Raw genomic sequence first — 21,225 nt, 5'->3', positions numbered from 1 at the left:
GTCATGCCTTTTCATCATATGGCCAAAGCATGACAGTCTCAATTTAGTCATCTTGGCTTCCAGGGAGAGTTTAGGCTTGATTTGTCTAAGGTCTCATTTGTTTGTATTTTTAGCTGTTCATGTTATCCTTAGAACTCTTCTCCAGCACCACATCTCAAATAAATTAATTTTCTTCCTGTTTGCTTTCTTCACTGTCCAGCTCTCACATCTGTGCATAGTAATAGAGAATACAATGGCTTGAACAATTCTAACTTTAGGGTTCAGCTGTACATCTTTGCACTTTAGCATTCTTTATAGTTCTTTCTATTATTGTACTGTATAGTTTATACAGTATTGGCCAAGATCCTGTATTGGGAATTATATTGCAAAGTTCTACCCGGGCATACCTATGATATATTTCCCAACCTGCAGGGCTCACCTACTTCCTGAAGAGCCCCCATGGCCATTTTCTTGTCAGTGGAGAGCGAGGGACATCAGAGAAGTATCTAGTTAGGCCTCTATAGCCACCAGACACATAATAACAACAACACCCTCTGGGATCTCCAGAGGTACCCAGAAGGTCATGTAGAATGCCTTTGTTGTTCTGTGCCTGGTTACAAGGAGAAGAGAAAGGCGAGTTCTGCAGGGATTTGGGGAAAAGAAGGTAGCAATTCCTCTCTCTGCAATGACCATAAAAGTTCAATGCACAGCTATAACTTTACGCCCACATATGTCACTGTCAGTATAACAGTCATAATATTTCTGTATTGGCACAAAACAATTTTTAAAATACACTGTGATGTGTGTGTGTGTGTGCGTGAGTGCATATTTGAATATGCATTCAGAAAAGCAGATCTTTCAACACTGATGCTTCTTTGTCCCTAGCCTTAAATCTTCCCTTCCCTACTAAATGAAACTGAGAACACCTACTGCCACCTGAAATGACATTTGTGTTAGAACTATATGCAAACGTGTCATAGGCTATGAGAATGATGGAGGAAGAGGTTCCATAGGGAAAAAGACCTTCAGGAGATATTGGACATAGTATTAGTCTTTAAATCAGGGGCAGAGAAACTTAGCCTGTGTGGCCAAATCTAGCCCTCCTCTGATCCCAGTCTGAACCACATTCCTTTGTAGTTCTTCAGGTGGGCATTCCAGATAATATCATTGTGTGTAATTTTGGATACACTTTCTCCCATTCCATAACCTTCCTAAGGCTTAGAAACTGGCAGGAAGACCTTTAAGGTAAAATATGGAAAAATAAAGTTTTCCCTAAGATGTGATTGTCTAGTCATATCTGACTGTAGGAGGTGGTGCTCATCTTGGTTACTAAGCCGATGGAACCAGCGTTGTCACTCTGTGGTCATGTGGCCAGCATGACTAAACACCGAGGCTCATGGAATGCTGTTACCGTCCCACGGAAGTGGTTCTTATTTATCTCCTTGCACTTTTACATGCTTGCAAACTGCTAAGTTGGCAGAAGCTGGGACTAGTGACAGGAGCTCACTCTGTCACATGGTGATTGGGTCTCAAACTGCAGACCTGCTGACCTTATGGTCAGCAGAGTCAGTGTCTTAACCACTAAGTCACTGTGTCCCTGAGCTAAAAATAAAACTAAAAGTTAAAATATGATTTGGATCAAATTAGTTTGTCTTTGGCCCTGTTCACCATTGGAATGCAGCCCTCAAGCGCTGCTCTGAATTTGACTCTGGCCCTCAAAATGAAATATGTTCCCCATCCTTACCATAAGGGACCTTGCCCACCTGAAGGCCTAGCAGTGTGATTACTGGTGACATCTCAGAGCAATTTGGGGGCAAAGATTAATCAATGGATATCCTTTTCTTTGTTGCTGGTGTTGTTTTTGGGTGCCTTAAAGTCGCTTCTGACTTATAGCAACCCTAAGGTGACCCCATCATGGGGTTTTCTTGGCACAATTTGTTCAGAGGAAGTTTGCCATTGCCTTTCCCTAAGGCTCGGAGTGTGTGACTTACCCAAGGTCTCCCAGTGGGTTTCATTTCTACCTGTGCCATATTAAAAACCAAACACATTTCATCCAGTTCCTCTTAGAACTTTGTGCCAAGAGGTCATTATTTTTAAGTACTTACTCAATACACTATCTTTGGCAGTATATGCTAGCCAAAATCCTCTTAAGTCCATACCCTCCACCAGTTCTCAGATGAAAACCAGGATGCATGTAGAAACTACTTTTGCACTTTGAACTCAGTTTGGCACAAATGAAGTAACAGGGGACAAAGAGGAAAAGTAGGTGGAGAAGGAAGAAAATGAAATATTTTCAAAGCAGCTGAAAAAGTGAGATAACAGAGGATTAAGTGAGACACTTCCCACCAAATCAGGACAGCTGGAGTATATGGATATCTGTGTCAGCAGTACAGGAAGCAGGAGTTATTCCAGGGATGTAGCCAAGGGGGGGGGGTTTCTTGGGGTCCGCCCCCCCCTTCCATTAGAAAAATGAATGGTGTGTGCTGCTGCGCTGCTGCGCTGCTGCGCCCAAGCCCCATTATAATGGTGGCACTTAGTCTGGACCCCCCCCCTTCCTAAAATCCTGGCTACGTCCCTGGTTATTCCCTTTTGCCAGCTGGTTCCCCCAGTGTAGAACAGCAACTGGGGGGGGGGGTATTGGCCACAGGGCACAACTACATCATTTAACCACTGCTTGGATGTGGGAGTGCTGTTCTTTAGCACAAAGAAGAAAAGGAGTTAAAGCTGATCTCTCATCCCTTGGTATTCAAGAGCAACTGAAAGAATCCTAGATGCACCCCAATCAATGGTCAAGGACGGAATTGCAGCTGGCCATCCCACTGGCTGTTGCCACATGATAAGATGGGGGATCTGTGGAAGAAAGTATTAGATACCTCCCTACATATGTCACCAAGAAGATGCTGATCTTTATATTCTGGTGTTAAAAGGGGGGGATGAAAGATTGCGGCTCAGAACTTCAGAAATAAGGAAAACTCTGGACAAGGAAATGTCTGTCCTGTTCTATTCTAATTTTATGAATGGACGGTGTCCTTTTTAAACACAAAGAAGTTCTTTACCCAAATTAAGGCCAAACTAGATGAAGACTGGAATGAAATATATGGTGAATATTGCAAAATCTATGTGATTTTAGGAATAAGGAATCAGGAATCTGAATGCCTTCAGATTTAACTGATCTCTTGTTCAACATGTCCAGTTCTGGAATTTCCCAGATCTTAAGATGTGCTAGCTTTTGGAGACCCATGGAGTGATCAAGTGGGCATGATGTCATTCCTTTATAAATAGTGGAGATAAAGATATATCAGTGTCAAAAATCCATATTCTCTATAACTTTTGTGGGTGCTGGAGCCCTGCCCTCTTAGGACACTGCAGGGCTTCAGTATTATTTGAACTGGCTTTCTGGACTTCATTGAAATGGGGTGGAGAGGGAACTCTCAGGGGGGCTGACTTTGGGGTGCTGTTGTTCTCTCAACACCACAAATAAAGAATCAGTAGAGTCAGTCATGTTAATACTCTTTGACTACAAAGTGGAGCTGGTGCTGATGTTTGTGCTCAACTAGATGGTTGAGGAATGTCTATTCCTTGTTTCCTTTTTATTATTGTTTTCTCCATTGGCTAACAAAAGAGGGGAGGGAGGCTTCTCCCTTATAATGTGATAACACACACTAACCATTTTCACAGGCTAGTGTGCATCTCTAATCCCAAAGATTTTGCAGACAAATAACAAGCATCTTTCCCTTACATTCCATTCCACTCCATATTGCCTCTGATGACCCATCACAGATTGCCACGCACTATAAAATCCCATTAAATTCAACAGCTACAGTGATCAGGTTCAATGGTCAGGTCGGGTAACTCTGGGTCATCATGTAATTGACAGAAGAGCAGCAGGGGGTGGGGTGAACATGGAGGAGGTGAAGTAAATTTAAGAAAGCTTTTGATGGACTGGTCTATTGATTCTGTTTAGTTTAAAGACATGCATCTCCTTCTTTCAAGTTTGTAAAGAATGGCAAGCAATATGTTACATGATCAAATTCTGATGCATTTAAACCATATTGGAATATTTGCACTTTACTCAAAGGAAATGAAAAAAAACTGGATTCTAGCCAAAGCATCCTCCCAAAGGCTGGCTATATGAAGAACTGGTCTCCTGGCACCCAGCCTGCAGTGCTGGCTGATCGGTTTTCTGCGATGTTGTCAAACACTAACATGCTGTAGCATAACAAATGGAACTCAATTTCAAGGTAGCATCAATTAGCATCAGCTGGCTTCGATGCGCTTAGTGCTCCCAAGCGAGTGTGAAATCTCTTCCACAAAAGCTCCAGATTGCTCCCCCCCCCAACCCCAACACAAAACATTCTTGGTCCCAACAGGATATGATTTTGCAGTGTTTAAGTATAATTAAGCAGACACCACGACACAGGCAACAGCCCTATCTTTTCTCCAGCCTGCTGATGATGGTTATCGTTAGTGACAGTATCCCTGAGTTCAACAAAGGAAAATGATGAGATCTCTTAAATAAGAGAGTTCAGGGTTTCCACAATTCCCCAAAAGAAAGGATATACAGAATTACAGGAAGTGTGTGTGTGTTGGGGGGGGGGGGACAAACTAAGCAATCAAAGCTAACTTCCAGTAAGGGGAGGCAAGCAGAGAACTACAGAATGACATCCAGAAATGTAAATCATAGAAATATTGGGGGAGGGGAGAGTTATTAAGGGATCTTAAATTCAAAACATGAAGTTAAATGAGAAATGGTATTGCAAAATGAGATTAAGTAGCTTGCACATATGCTTAAAGGGATCAATACAAAATTACACTGGCTGCTCTGACAGCAATTTAGCAAAGCAAAAGAATGGCAAAGAGCAAACATCTGCAATGAGAGGGAGAAAAGGAGCAAGAAAACATCAGCATGCCAGTTGTATTCTACCAAACAATGGAGAAACCCCTCTGGTTCAGAAGTAGCTGTGAGCACATGCTGGATCTCTCAGCACAAAATATCTGAATGCAAGATTCACATATCAGTCCCAAAGCTGCATCAGCATCTGAGGCAGAGTAAATGAGGGGGAAGAAGCTTATTTTCCCCACTGAAAGGAAAGAGAAATGAAGGAAGCAACTTTGTGAGCTTTCACTTACCAAGCAGGCTTCTGTATCCTGAAACTGGCTCCCCGGCACCCTCCTCAGTCCACTCCACAGATGCAATTAGCAGCAAAGGAGAGGACTGTGTGTTTGTGTGGAGTTTGAGATTCTCCCTCTTCACTATGCATGAGGTGACTGCAGCTACACTGGAATCAGCTTGGAAGTCCACATGCACGCACACACACGCACAAGTCTACAATTCTGATGCCTCAGTACACTGCTGTACAGTGATGCAGCTAGCCAGCTTTCAGCTCACATCTGAGTTTAAAGCATTCACATGCATGCATGCACACACAAATGCACACACACACACACACACACACACGTATTTTGAATGTGCAAATGATTTGCACAAGCTCACCACCTGTTTTTTAGCTTGATATTCATATAGGTTAGGTAATACAAAAACTGAAGAAGCAAGCGACAAGATGCTGAGTTGTTGGAATTCTGCTTCCTTATTATTCCTTTGGGAAGACTTGATAGGCAAGTCCTGAAGATACCTTCAGAAATGTGCTGACCACCTCAGAAGCCACATTGTTGTGTATATTGGTTAACATTACAGAGAAAAACACTATGGTGCATACGTCCACTCAGTATAGGTGGGTTATATGCCATTATTTTATTCATTTATTTCTAAAAAGTAGTTCCCTACTGATCAATTATACCAATTCTTCTCATAGTGCCTTCACTTTGGTGTCCTATTCTTTTTATGACTTTAAAGAAAAGAAGAATTGTTGTTTAACAGAATTACTTGCAAGCATCCAATCTCTACTCAAGGCTTTCCACAAATTTGAACACACACCAGGAAAATGAAATTGATGGCAATTAGCCAAATCATTTGTTTCTATTGTTTATCTGTGGTCTTTTTCATGCTACGTAATAACTGCATAGTATAAAAGAGATCACAGAGTCAAGAACAGTAAATAAGGAGGATTATGTGAAGCAGCTCCAAAAGAACAAGGGCAGCCCTACCATGGGGGAACAGAGGCAGAAGTGAATGCAGGGATGGCAGTGCAGTTTTCCAGCCATTTTTTCTGTCTCCCACTTCATCTGTTGACTTCAAAGCTCTACCCATCTTTCTAAGCAAGCAGTGGTGATATTTCTTACTTAAAGGCCTGCTTAGGCTCTGCCAGTCTCCCAACACATTGCAGTTGGTGCCACTAGGAAAGCCCCATGACTAAGGAAGGGAAAGAGACAGACAGCCATTCCAGGCCTATTGTGTATGAAGGGTTGTCCACACGGGCCAAAAAGCCCATGTTCCCCCCAGCCTTGCATCGTCCAGTTCAGACAATGCAGGCCAAAACCCCAAGGCCAAGACTGGGCCTGATCCTACCAGACTGGACACAGATCTGGCGGACCTGGCCCAATCCCAGGATAACAGCCTTTAGCCCAGGTCAGTCTGACTCCAGAATTCCTGGAAACTCTGCCGCAAACCCTGGATGTTTATATGGCTGCCCACACTCCTTATCTTTCCACATAATTGGTAACCTTCTTGGATCACTCAGATAGCCAATATGACCAAATTTAGTTCTTACTTGGTTAGAACTACTCAGGGCTCTGAGCTTAGGAAGGACTAGCTGGCTATACAACTCACAAGACAGATGATAGATGACATGGCAAAGAATTATGAACTGAGTACAGTTTCCATATATGACAGAAAGGATTACTCTTCAAATGAAGGCTACATATGCACTTACCCTTTAGAATTCGGGGGTATGGGTGGGGATGGGGGTGTTTTGTCCTCCTTTTAATGCCTTCCCAGTTGAAATGTTGGTCTCATAAAACTTAAGCCACTGAAAGCTGCGCTTCCACCATGGAGCCTGCCCATTCCCATGCTGGGTTCCATTTTATCATGATAGACTCTAAAGCACACACAGTTTCCTAATGGTCATTATAATGACCCCCATGGCACATGTTCCAAAGGCGGCATGCAGAGCCCCCTCTGTGTGCACACTTGATTTTTGGTGAAGGGAGGGAGGGAGGAAGGGAGGGAGGGAGGGAGAAAGAGGAGGCAGGAGGAAGAGGAGGAGGAGAAGGAAGCGGCAGTAGAGGAAGAGGAGGAGGAGAAGGAACCGGTCCCATGCCACCAGCCACCTGCCTGCTGGTCAGAGTCAAGAGGTAGGGAGGAAGAGGAGGAGGTGGAAGAGGAGGAAGAAAAAGAAGCAGAGGTGGCCCCATGCCTCCAGCCGCCTGCCTGCCACCAGTGAGAGCCAGGAAGAAGGAACAGGAGGAGGAGGAAGAGGAAGAGGAAGTGGCAGCAGCGGTGGTAGTCTCATGCCGCCAGTCTCCCACGTGCTGGTGAGAGGCAGGAGGGAGGGAGAAAGGGAGAGGAAGCAGCGGTAGCAGTCCCATGCCTCCAGTGACCTGCCCACTGCTGGTGAGAGGAGAGAGGGAGGGAGGGAGGGGAGGGGAGGGGAGGCAGGAGGAGAAGGAGAAGGAAAAAGTGGTGGTGATACAGCATTTCATCAAAGGGGGGGAGGGGTTGCTATTGCAAGCCTGAGGCTGAGTGTGTGCCTGGGGGAATGCCTTCAAGTTGTTTCTGGCAACCCTAAGGTGAAACTATCATGGAGTTTTCTTGGCAAGTTTTGTCAGAAGGAGGATTGCCATTACTAGCCTGAGGCTGAGAGAGTGTGTCTTGGATCCTCCTCAGAAGTCCTGCCTCCTGGAAGTCCCATCCCCAGAAGCCCCCCCCCCCCCCGCAGCACCAGGTGACACCCAGTGCAGGAACACCACTGAGTTTGAGCATTCGGCCCCTAAAAGGTTCACCATCACTGCTCTAGAGTACATTTAGCAGATAAAACCCAAGAATCAGAGCTCAGAAAAGTTACTTTTAGGGCTACAACTTCCACAGTCCCTAAGCAGCATGGCCACATTCTAAAATTTGTATACCGAAAAAGTAACTTCTCCAGGCTCTGACAAAGACTGTCTTGTAGAATTGTTTTGGAGCCTTGGTATATTGAGAGGCAGTTGATCAATACTATAAATCAGTGGTCCCCACACATTTTGGGGGTGCTGCCCCCTTTCCTCTTGGATGACAACACTAGCACTCCCCTCAACATGTATTTTGTGATATTATGTCTACTGTTCCACTGCACATTAAAAACAACCAATCTCATTCACTGCTTCCTTTTACACCAGGTTATGCTGGAAGTGGCAACCAAGTAGTTGGCTGAGCAGTGACTGAGAAGCCTCTTGCAGCAGAAGAGTAACTAAGGGGCATGTGGGGTTCAGACCGTACTGAGTGACACCATAAGTGGAGTAGCACCAAGATCATCATGTTAGCAATGTCACTGTTGCTCAGTAATGTCTACCTTTTGGATGAAATGGGGCATAGCATTAATATGCCTTGTAAGACACAAGGAACTAAGTGGAAAAGAAGGTGTGTCCAAAAAGTGGAGCAAATGAGGCCTCTTCCCCTTCTGGAAGAAGAGGAGGAGACAGCACAAGGCTTTCTGGGTTCCTCTGTCCTCCAGATATGGTCAGCCCCATCCATGAGACAGGAAGCAGCAGGTAGGAGAATCAGGGCGCAAGTAAGTGTGAGGACAGGGTTGCCATCCCTGAGGACCTCCAAACCGGGAAAAATGTAGGACAAGGTTTTAAAATGTAGGACTTTTTAAAAAAAATTCCTGGCCAGGAAATTAAAAAAAAAAAGGTCCTACATTTTAAAACCTTGTCCAAAGCCTCGCTGGGGCCTGAGACAGCGTCTCCCAAGCCCCAGAGAGGCCTTGGAGGGCGCTAGATTTTAAAAAACAAAAAAACATTAATACTGGAACTGGCCACTCTCCTCCTCCTCCTCCTCCTCCTCCTCCGCACCAAAAAAGGGCAAAGGAAATGGCTGTTTCTGGCTGCAGCCTGGCCGAACAGAGGAGGAGCTCCTCCTCCTGAGCCTAGCTGGCCAATGGGGGCAGACTTGGGCTGGAACAGCCCCGCCCTCTACCAGCTCTCACAGGCTCCAGCCTGGAGAAGGGACGGGCTGTTCAGCCCCAGCCTCAGGAGGAGGAAGTCCTCCTCATTAGCCCTGCGTGCAGCTCTGCCTCCTCCTCCTCCCCCCCTTCTGAGGCTCTGCCTCCTTAAGGGGACCAGCTCCCTTTTGAGGCCGGCGTGCGGCCAGGGCCCAGGCATGCAAGCAGGCCAATCGCTTGGGCAACTGCTCGGCGCCATCGCAGAGGAGGAGGTAGGTGGGTGGCCAGCCAGCCAGCCAGCCAGCCACGCACAGCCCTGCAGGCTAGGGGGATGTGCGGGGGGAGGAGGAGGTTGGAGAAGGAGGCGGAGGCGGGTGGCTGGTGGCCAGAGGGAGTGCGCAAGGGGCAGAGGAGGAGGAGGCGGAGGCGGAGGTGGAAGTGGGTGGCCGGCCGGCTGCATGAGCAGCCGCGGCCATAAAGAAGGCGTGTGCGGGGGCAGAGGTGGCCGCAGGAGGGGCAGTCACAGTTTTGGGATGAAACCGGACCGTGACTGTGCCAGCACCCTCAAAAGTGGGTTTGGCACGCCTGCAGCCGGGTTATGGCATCCCTATGTGAGGAAGGCTGCTGTCTGCCATTGATACAATAATCTCAGGCTTCAGGAGTGGTGTGCAGGAAGAATCCAGGAATTCGTCCTCATCTTAACTCACAAAGCAGAAAGCTGTTGTTAGAATGGGAGACAGCAGCAAATTCTAAACAACATATTCATCCTCCTAACTCCTTGAGCTGGAGTCTATTGTCTCCCATTGACACAAAAGACTCCAGCTTCAGGAGTGGGGAGCAGGAGAAATACAGCGATTCTGCTTCAGGTGTTAAAAGGACAAAGAATCCCTGGGTTCATTTTTACCCCAAAGTTGGAGACTACTACCTCCCATTCTAACAACAGCCTTCTGCATCAGGATTTAAGAGGAAGAAGACTCTCTGGATTCTTCCTGCATCCCACTCATGAAGCTCGTGTCTCTTGTGTCAATGGGAGACAATAGTCTCCAGCTCCAGGAGTTAGGAGGATTAATATGTTGTTTAGACATTGTTTATCTCCCAACTACTGCCATTATATTCAGTGATATATTAGGGTGTATCATTAATACAAAAAACATTATTAAGGATTCTATATGGTCTGGTAGGGCAGGAGATTAATAAGGGAGTATGTGACACCATGAGTTATCACACGACATGATACCAATCCTAATGATGCCACTGCCTTGCGGCAAAGGTCAGTATGGGCATGAGGCCCCTTGGTCACTACTCAGCTAGCTGCTCGGCTGCAGCTCCAAGTGCAGAGGCAGAAGGTTCTTCCTGGAAAGGAAGGATGTTGGGGTGGACAAGGGTGCAACCAATGTGTGTGTAGGGGTTGCAGAGGCCTCATGCTGTGGACTAGAGATTGGCATGAATGGGGAAAGGGAAAGATTTTAATTACTGATGCTATTTCCAAGAACTGACCCTGGATACTCCTTCCCCTCCTTCATCAGAGACGTGCCTTCACCACACAGCTTCAAGTGTTTGCCCATCTCACATCTCTGTTACTTCTTCTCTCGGCAACTCCACTCTGCCAGCCAAGTCCTAGCAAAGCTCATAAAAATTATTGTCAGGCCAATTCACAAAGTCAAGCTGGCATGCTATGAATGTGGGACAGTCAATGCACTGCTAGTATATGGTGAAAGCATTCACGTGCATCTATCTCACAGCTGAAACCATATTTCATGCATTTATACCAAGTGTTATTTAGATCAGAATACATGTATATTTCAATAACAGAATTGCTCCCATTACCATTTTGCATCCACAGTCTTCTGATGTACTGCCTGATAGAAAGATCTCAGTTGAAAAGATCGCTTTACTGTGGCATTTATGTGTGCAAACATTGCTGTAAATCCTTGGGAAATATATTTTAAAAACACATTACTTCTTGCACATGAAGATCTAAAGGATTCTGTAACTCTTATGTTTACTCCAGGCAGGGCCTACTCAAAGTATTTTGTTGCCTAAGGGAGAACAGCAAATGGCAATGTCTAACAACACAAGGTGAAGAGCATTCACATGAGACAGAAGCACCCCTCCCTAATCCTGAGAGTAAAAATACAATAAAAGCAATTTTATGTTGTCCTATCCTGACACTCCCACCCCCCAAAGTTGTCCTTTCTCAATTTAAAATCCGATGCCTTCTGTCAGGTCAGGCCTGTCTGTTCATCAAGTACACTGCAGACTCTTGCTTGTGGAACACAAGCCCTGCTTATAGTGACTCTAAGTAAGACATGAAGAATCCAAATGGCAAGTAGAGATAAAGCAATAAAATAAAATAAATAGGCAATTATTGTCAGTACAGCAGCTGTCTATCAATCCAAAGTGCTACCTTGGCAACAGGGGGTATAAAGAAACCTAAGGCCACATTCCCACTATAATTTAAAGCGAATTGCTGATTGGGTTATATTACTATTGTTCCCATTTAAAACCAGTTCTGATCCTACTGTGATCAGTTCCAGTCATGATGAAGCAAGGCAAATACAAAAAAACACTCTTTCCTGACACTAGCTTTTTGCCAGTTCTTTTGAAAAGAATTGATTCTGAAGCGTCTTCAACAAGTGGGAACAACAGATCTGAATTGCATCATTCTGGAGGGGAGGGAATAATGGCAGAGGGGTGTTTACCATCCCTTCTCAGTTTCTGATAGATCCATCATTCCCAACCCCTTTCAGGACTGTCTTTGTGCTTGTGGTGTGACCTGTGGTCGCATGATTTAAAAAAAAAGATTCGATTCACTGATTTTGCAACTACTTGGAATCAGTGAGGCAAGTAGTTGCAAAACCAATGAATTGAATCTTCTATCAATACAATACAATTTATTGAGTAGCCCAAAGGCCGTTTCAAAATACTAGTAACATAATAAAAAGCAGTATCACACAGCTATACACTGGTGCCTCGGGTTACAAAATTAATTCGTTCCGCCATTCCTTTCGTAACCCGAAAATTTCGTAACCCGAAAAGGCTTTCCGTTAGCACTGGAAAGCCTATAGCTGCACTTTGCAGCATTTGAATTTCGCGCCGAAATGAATTTCGTAACCCGAAAAATATTTCGTAACCCGAAACAGTTTTTGCCAATCCAACTTTTTCGTATCCCGGAAATTTTGTAACCCGATCATTTCGTATCCCGAGGCACCAGTGTATATAAAATGTAAATACAGTGCACTAGGTGCAATAAACCTCCATACAATATAAATACATATGCATAACCTAAGCGTGCACCAGAACCAGAACATGCACTACTTGTCTACAGCTTATATATATCTAAAAGATATACAATATGTGCTAAAGGATATACTAGTAAACAGATAAAATAAAATAGTTAACAATTAAACAGTAGTATGTAAGATAGTTACCATAGGGAATAAAACAGAATTAAAATTGGAATTGAAATGGGAGGCAGAAGTAACATAAAATATCCGTCGACATACATCAAATCTGTTCATCCCCTTTACAATTAACACCAATCATTCCAACATATCTAGATCTCAACAGCGATGCTTTATGAAGGAACCGAGCTGTAGCAATAGAGATTTTTGAATCTTGTCCACTCATAAAGTATGATGTTCTGATGTGGGTATCCCAGTATATTGTTCGTTTAATATAGGGATGAAGATATTGATCCCTTTCTGCTTGGTACAAATTACATCTAAACAAAATGTGTGCTAGATCCTCAATTTCATGATCCCCACAAATACAAATTCATTCATTATAAGGGATACCCTGGAATCTTCCATGTCTTACCATGGTATCAAGTTGGTCGAATCTTGCTCGGGTAAATGCTTCTCTGAGATGTTTAGGGATCTGTATTTTTAGATAAGATGGCATTTGAAAGGACCGTTTGTATTGGCTCAACCATTTTAAATTGCCTACCCTACTGAGTGTGGCTATATCTTCTTGAGCCGCAATGTCCAAAATTCTCTGTCTTGCATCCTTTCTTGCTTGATCATTCATAGTACAAGCTACAGGGAGGCCACAGCTCTTTATAAAGTTTAACAGTTGCCAGGACCATGTAGATTGCAATTGAGAGTGCAACTGTTCTAATAAGCATAGTCTAGGAAGTCTGTTTGGCTCCATTTCATTAATTTTACACCAGTAATTGAGCACTCTGATTTTAGCTTGAGAGCAGATAGAATAAATTTCTAATTCCGCTCTCACAGCAGCTGCTGAGGTCCTTTTATCTACTCCTAGGATACTTCTCAGATGTTGAGACTGGGCTAGTTCTGCTACTGCGGTGGAATCTTCTATCAATTTGTGTGTGTGTGTGTGTGTGTGTGTGTAATTCACAAGCCGGGCTGCCCAAGCTGCCACTTACATCACAAATGATTGACATGCATTTTGAAATGGCACAAACTAGCGGGAATGACAATAGTGCCAAAAAAAGAAGCAATTACAAGGGATAATGAAAAGATTCGCTTTAATAGTGGGAACGATGGACCTTTAGGAATCAATTTACCAACACGGAGTGAAGGCAAATCGGAAACCAATTTAAATGTAAGTGAGAATGAGCCCTAAATGTCCATAGTTCAGTTCAGCACCTCCTCTCAGGCTCTTTTATAGCAGGGCCATGTGTATATTATCAGACCCACAGGGAGCAAAAAGTTCATCATTTGAATAGAAGTAGGTAGCTAATCAGAATGCAAAAGCCAGTATTCAGATCAATCAGCATTTCTCAACATGGCTCTTGGCAATGCTGCAGGAAATGGTCCTCACACGCTGTAGAAGCCTCATACCAAACACAACTTGTGTGTTAAAGAAAACAGGCCTGCTTCAGGCAACCTGTGGAACTGAAGCCAAAGCAAAAAACAAATTTCCCAAGGTCACCTCTCTGAATAAAGCAGGTTTCCATGTTTGAATTAAGAGAGTGGATTTCCTCCCATAATATCTGGATGAAATTTTAAAGCATTTTGTGTAAGATTTAAGTATCTTATATCTATGCAGACAGCACACACCCAAATATCTGTAGTGTGTAGTCTCTGTAGTAAGTCAGCTAGAGATGTACAACATGCCCAGGAATTATAAGGTCATCAGAAGCCTGTACTTGTTTAGGGCCATGCTATTATTATGAGAAAATATCCAGAGGGAGCTGTGTTGGTCATATAGCAAAGTAAAGTAACATCCAAAATCCACAAAATAGTGATATCTTTAACATATTCAGGAGTAGCCATGTTGGCCATAAAGCAAAGTTTCCCCATGTTTGGGAGTGAGATTGTTAGTCAGCATTGCTCTTACAATATATCTGTAACTAATGGTCTGACTGTGCTCCCGAATTACAAACACATCTTGTATGTGCATGTTTGTTTATGATAATGCAATCTGGCTTACTTTAAAGACAATTTGGTTTCTGTCTTACATCCACTCTTTTAAAAGAACCAAATGCACATTCATCTGTTGTATTATTATTTTTAAAAGAGATTTTCCCCTACATTATAGAAATTACTGAGATTTGTTTGCCATCTTAGGATACAATACAAAATAAATGTTATTATTATTTTATTACACTAGAACCAATGAAACTGAAGGGTAACCAATACAGGAACACAGTCAGTTTTATGAAGTTCATTCTTATAAGATGTATTCATGGCTACTAAAGTATATGCTTAGAAAAAGAATTGGACACTCATGAGGATTAGGTCCATTACTGACTATTAGGCAATAATCTAAAGGGCTTCTGCACTCAAAAGCACCATGCCACTAATGAGTGTTAGTTATTGGTAACCAACAGTGAGAGGCCTGTTTCTATATGACCTTCTTGTGAGCTTCTTGGAGGCATGTGGAGGCATACTATGAGGTAATCACTGTGTCCTAGATGGACCTTTGGTCTGACCAAGCAAGATTCCTCACTTGTTCTCATGCCTTAATACATTATGCCTTCATCATAGATTTCTCCCTGAGGTATATCATCTATTTGAGATATGTCAAACCCTAGGCTAACATGAATCATAATAGTTCATGGCAATCAAGTCTAATGCCATCATTCATTCTGTTACAGGCTGTTCCCCCTGTCAAAACCACATCCCCAGTGACAGGGCATATCAACAGTTGTGCTGATATATGGGATCAACCAGATATGGTTAGATCTGGCTAGACACAAGATTACAATAATTCTGAGGACATAGTGGTTGATTGCCTGGGTGCCATCATGGATTCAGATTTCTGCCAGATATATTTTACAATCCAGATTTTAGAAATTTTATGCCTGTATGCTCTTGATGGAAAAATATATATAACTTCCAAGCCATAGGCAGTCTTCTCTGAAGACTGGAAAAGGTTGCTTATTGGCTTTCATTGATCACTAAGTTTCTCTGGCCTTCAGTAAGCATTTACCTTGATCAGCCAGGCATTTCAGAAAAGAAATTTAATCTTATCGTGTTTTTAAAAACAGGCTTACCCTTTAAAGACAAAGAAAAAAGGAAAGAAAAAACAAAACTGCATGAAGTGAAATTAATTTCTGCTTCTGGCACAAATTACACTGTCTAGACATTGGGAAGAGCCAATCTGAATATCCTCAGGCATTATCTCTTTAGGTTCAAAAGAAATGAATCAACCAGACAGATCACTAAGCTGCCTGTATTCAAGGTTTGGCCAGGTTTAGCATGTGTACAGCTTAGAGATGTCTTAGTATAACTAGCAAGCAATGCAGGCTCAAGAGGGGAAAGAACATTTGTCAAAGCTTTGTATGGATGTAGACTCTGATAGTAGCATGCACTGTGTGCCAATCATACACAATGGTGCTGTGAGGACAGGACAGTGCAATGGAGATCTGGGTCCCCATTGAGCAGAATAGGGTGGAGGGTTTCCAAACATATTACAACTTGTTTACTATATTTTAAGTACATGAAGGAATGCACAACATTACTGTCTATCTCCCTATTCACTATTAATAAAATCTTGAAACATAGAACTAAGAACAGTGAGGGAATGAGGGGGTCAGGGAAAACATATTTCCATTGATTTTGCTTTTACAAGAGTGTACTAGAGAAATGTATGTGACACACAACTTTATAGGACTTTTGCATTCACTTAATAAAATTCTGATATATTGCTATATTAACTGGGGGGTTATTCATTCAGTTTGTAGCATTACATTTATTATTTTGCCATTGTTTTCATCATAGTCAGATTGTTTCCTACTTCAGTTATTTGTATGTTATTTTAATACAATGTATTCTGGGTTTTCATTGTTTTGTAACTAAAAAAATGACCTGCAAGTAATAAACTGCCAGCCAATGTTGTCCCTCTTCACCTTAAAAACACTTTTGGGATCTGTGCTATTAAGTTCAGAGTTTAAAATTATACAACTGCACCACTACTAACAAAGATGCTATTGGATAGGAGTGGGTGGGCAAAGGACTGGTTGTTGCTCCACTTCTGTCTTTCCAATTTGATTACTTTGTTTAAGGCATTTAGTATCATTGCTCGCTTTTTGCAACGAGGCCAAAGGCAAGGACAAAGACACGTGGATGGACTACAAGTAATAGTTATGGCAATTATCACACAAGGAAAAGGAGAGGAGCAAAGCGGATTGCTCCCATCCTTATCTCATGATTGCGTGAAGATTATCAGATGACGTTGCACTTATTGTGTGATTATCCCATCCTTGTGTCATCATTATCATATGATTGCAAAAAGATTATCAGACGCCGCCGCACATATCCCATCCTTCTCCCACCAGTGAAGTGGAATGGCCCTGTCACTTTGTAGTAACGAAAACTTCCGCTAATACAAAGTGACAGGGGCATTCCACTTCACTAACAGGAGAAGGATGAGATAAGTGCAATGTGATAAAGAAAGGACAAGGACGGGAGTGATCCACTTCAATTCCCTCCTTTCCCGTGTGATAATCTCCACAGTTTTGTCCCCACTGAGGATACAAAGCACAGGTTACTGTCGGCCCTTCTTATACAGTGGTACCCCGGGTTACGAAATTAATTCGTTCCGCCGCCGCTTTCGTAACCCGGAATACTTCGTAAGCCGAAAAAGCCATAGGCGCTAATGGGGAAAAGCCGCGATTTCTTGTGAAATAGCGCCGAAAAGCACCAAAAAAATTTTCGTAACCCGAAAAAACCTTCGTAACCCGGAACAGTTTTTTTTAAATGGATTTTTTTCGTAACCCGGAAATTTCGTAAGGCGGCGCATTCGTATCCCGGGGTACCACTGTACATGGATTTTTTATACATGGATTCAAGCATACACAGTTTGAAAATGTTCAAAAAAGTATAAATTTCAAATATCAAACCTTGCTTTTCCATTGTTTTTATAAGGGACACCATTTTGCTATGTCATTATATTTAACAGGACTTGAGCATATACAGATTTTGTTATCCACGGGGGATCTTAGAACCAAACCCCAGCGTATAACAAGGGCCCGCTGTAATTCTATGCATGTCATCTACTATTCAAATAGAGCTTGGAATGCTGCTGGTTAAAAAGAAACAGTTTACTCATTATTCTGATCAGCCAACAAGTTGCTGTTGTAACTGCAGTCCAGAAGATAACATGTGAAGTTATGTGTTACAACAAGGGTAGGCAACCTGCGGCCCGGCGAGACCTTGGGACTGGCCCCAGCCCGGTCCTGCCGTCGATTGCCGCCGGGGCCTTTGGCCTCTCGCGCGCAGGGGCAATTGTCTATAGAAGCCTCAGAAACATGCATTTATATTAACATTTTTTTAAAAATCAGCCAATTTTTTCGTGTGTCCTCCACTTTTTTTAAAAAAGTGTCCACCATTTGAAAATTTTGTCCTACATTTGTCCCGGTTTATTTATTTATTTAATTTTTTTTTTAATTATTTAACTTTTTATTTTTGGCTTCGGCCCCCCAGTTGTCTGAGGGACAGCAACCCGGCCACCGGCTCAAAAAGGTTGCCTACCCCTGTGTTACAACAAATTACTGTTACTGCCATTGAAAAAATACAGGAAAATGTTCATTCTCTAATTCACTCAAGCCTCCACTTCTGTTCTTGCACCTTGTTAAGTCCAAGGAAAATGCAAAATGAAGATATTAAAAACCAATCCTACCCTGGCACTTTCTTCCCATCCACTGCTTTCAACTACTGTATAAACTTTACCCTCAGCAAAAACCATTTGGAGAAAGGGTGGGATTGGCACATTAGCTTGGCACAGGGTACAGTCAATGCCTCACACTTATCTTCAAACATTTGCACAAAAGCATTCACTCACATATTTGGTACCTACTTCTTCTCTAAATTCTCTCTTATAACTCACAGTAACCCAGCCAGAAAAAGGATGCACCCTGTACCACTGTTTTGAAAATCTGGTAGGGAAGTCTTCTCTCAGTACCCTAAACATTCACACTGACTTCTACTTTCTCTTTCTGCCAACAAAATCCTCTCCTATTTGAGCAGAAGGAATGAAGGCAGAAAAGGCAGGGTGAGAAGGCAAAATAAGATTGCTTGTTTTTTTTTAAAGAAAAAAAATCCCACTAACATGGATCTTTAGAGCAGCTCCTGTTTTGACTATTGTCTCCTGTCTCTGTTTTCCTCCCTGCATGATTCTGGCTATCCTCCTTCCCCCCTTCTCTTCCTCACTAGCTACCTACTACTCTACAGTGGCAAGAGGTGACAGCCACCAATGTAACCATTCCCCTCTCCCCTTACATTGTCCCCTTACATTGTTCAAATAATTACCAGAGGAACCTAGTCAAAAAATTAGTTACTTCTGCTCAGAAGGAAGATTCACAGCAACTACATCCCAGGCTGCAGATCACAGCTCATTTCTACACAAGAGCTTCCCAGACAGCTAACCACAGTTCAGCTCCTTTAAACAACATCTTAATTTTTTTTAATATCACTGATGGGCTATTGTAACAGAAGATGTTTGCAGGGAGGAATGGGGAACTGCATCTGAAGGCTGTATATGTAGATGCCAGAAGCTCTTTCTTTGGTCTTATATCCGGCCTTGCAAACAGAAGCATTTTCTGTTCTCAGCCAGAAATGTGACAATGGCTGCTTGTAAACAGAATGACAGTGAAACTGGATGGGGAGATAGACTATAGGTTTCATCCAGATAGAACTACATCCTCTGTCCTCTCTCCCCTCCTTCAGGACACAACTACATATTGTAAGATCTCTCCCTTCAAAGATATTTAGTAGGCAATGGAAATGAGGGAATAGCAGAGCACCATCAAGCTAAGTCCCTGTAGCTGGACGTACAGTGACAAAGGCATACATTTGCTCTTCCTGTAGGTTTCAGAGGTCCAATGGATGAGTGTTGTAAGGGCTTCTGTGGGAATCAGGTGAGTTTGAGGAGGTGGGGATCACTGTACAGATGAAGAAGTGTTGAATTCCTTCCTTCACAATGACCCAAAAAAGACACATGGTGATGTTATACCAGTGTATGTCTCTAAGAAAATGCCAACAAATATTTCATTGTCCTGCAAGCAGACATATCCAGTAAAATATCTAAATATTTAATCTAGGTGAAGGTGTACTGTGATATGTGTGTAAAACTGCACCCACATAAATGGCCAGCATGGTATAGTGGTTTGGGCATTGGACTAGGACACTGAGAGACCAGGGTTTGAATCCCAGCTTGGCCATGGAAACCCACTGGTGACTTGGATGAGTTGCACACTCTCAGCCTCAGAAGATGGCAATGGCACACCTCTTCTGAGGAAATTTGCCAAGAACCCCCTGTGATAGGGTCGTCATAAGTCAGAAACGACTTGAAGGTACACAACAACAACAACAACAACAACAACATATTTTGAATAGTGAGAGGCAATTTGGTCATTTCTTGTCTTTTGCCTCTTTATATTCTTTCAGTTGTACATCTGTCTAAGAAGTAAACTGAATCTATCCTCATACTCTTCCCTCCATAGTTATAGGGGAAACATTATCACTTAAACTCAGCTACAGAGAACTTGCAGCCCTCCAGAAGTTGTTGAACTACAGTTTTCTGTCATACCTCACCACTGGCTATGCTGGCTAGGGATGATAGGAACTACCGCCCCACAGCAGCTACTAAAGGGCTACTAGTGGTCCAGTGGCCTGAAGGCAACAAATTGTCATCTAAAGGGGAATACATGGCTGTTCAAGCAAAAGGTTGTGTCATTCTCCTAAAACAATGTTACTTGTCCTTGACAGTTCTGCCAGTTTTGCTCCACACCACTGAAAAGATTATAGTGCCTACTATGAGCCTCTTCCACATCAACACATCAAAGCCAGAAACTTTTAATCTATTCAGATTCTCAAAGGGGTAGTTAGAACAAAACTCAAAAAAGAACTGAATGATGATAGAGTGTCAGGCCTGTCCACTCACCTCTATATCTACACACTCTGTCTCCCCTGGGCATTGTGCCCAGGAAGACACCAGAGAGGGGGAGGTTCCAGTTGATTCATCACCTGTCTTTTTCCATGGAATCATCCATCACTGATGGAATACCAAGTGATCTTAGCTCGGTGTGGTACACAATGTTTGACAAACTGGTTGACATCATCATGACATGTTCCAATGAAGCATTGCAAAGAAATATGACATAAAATCTGCCTTCCGCTTCTTGTCCTTTGTCCCCTGCTGATTTCAACTTGCTATGGTTTATATTTGATGGTAAATAAAAGACAGACAAGACGTTGCCAGTGCTTGAACGGGGCTTTATGGATAGGTTTGGATTGGTAATCATGGCACTTTATTTTGATGGCTTGTTTGCAAGAGCAGTGATCAATAATACATTTGATGAGTGAGTTTTATAGGCTGTCACTATTAGATACACTGCTTAAGGAGGAATAAATAGAAGGATCTACTACTCATGTGTAAAGATAGCACTGGTAACCTGCTGTAGCAACCATACTTCTCTAGGAGAAGTTGCAGGCTCAGCTACAAGTTCAAAAGCATGTAGGCAGGCTAAGAGAATTACTTTAAAGAAAGAGTAATCTTTTAGATGTGGTTCATCTAAATTGCACCTGGGCCATGTGTTCTTAAGATGCTTTTGCAATGCCATGGGTGAAATCCAAACTAACCATTATCATATCTGAGTACTGGGCCAAATGGAGCTGATATACAGCTGCAATACAGTTGCTAGGAAAGTATAATGGATTGATCTATGGGGGGGAAATGGGGTTGATTGAGGCAGAGTTCCAGGCAGAAGCTGATACCACAGAGCCAGTAGGATCTGAGC

At 42.9% G+C, this 21,225-nt stretch overlaps 1 protein-coding gene across 2 annotated transcripts in view; it reads right to left on the bottom strand.

The window, feature by feature from the left end:
* The window catches only part of SYT6 (synaptotagmin 6), a 208,004-nt gene that overhangs the window by 159,544 nt on the left and 27,235 nt on the right, over positions 1 to 21,225 (bottom strand). The window contains exon 1 of one of the 2 annotated variants that reach the window (XM_042461407.1): positions 5,110 to 5,194. The exons of the other annotated variant lie outside the window; for it this stretch is intronic. The gene's annotated coding sequence lies outside the window, so the exon portion shown is untranslated. Of the gene's footprint in view, positions 1 to 5,109; positions 5,195 to 21,225 lie in introns of those variants that run through there. 2 annotated transcript variants of the gene reach the window in all.

This window comes from Sceloporus undulatus, chromosome 4 (assembly GCF_019175285.1).
Source record: "Sceloporus undulatus isolate JIND9_A2432 ecotype Alabama chromosome 4, SceUnd_v1.1, whole genome shotgun sequence".
NCBI lineage: Eukaryota > Metazoa > Chordata > Lepidosauria > Squamata > Phrynosomatidae > Sceloporus > Sceloporus undulatus.
The sequence above is the reverse complement of the archived record's forward strand: the minus strand, read 5'-3'. Positions and strand labels throughout refer to the sequence as shown.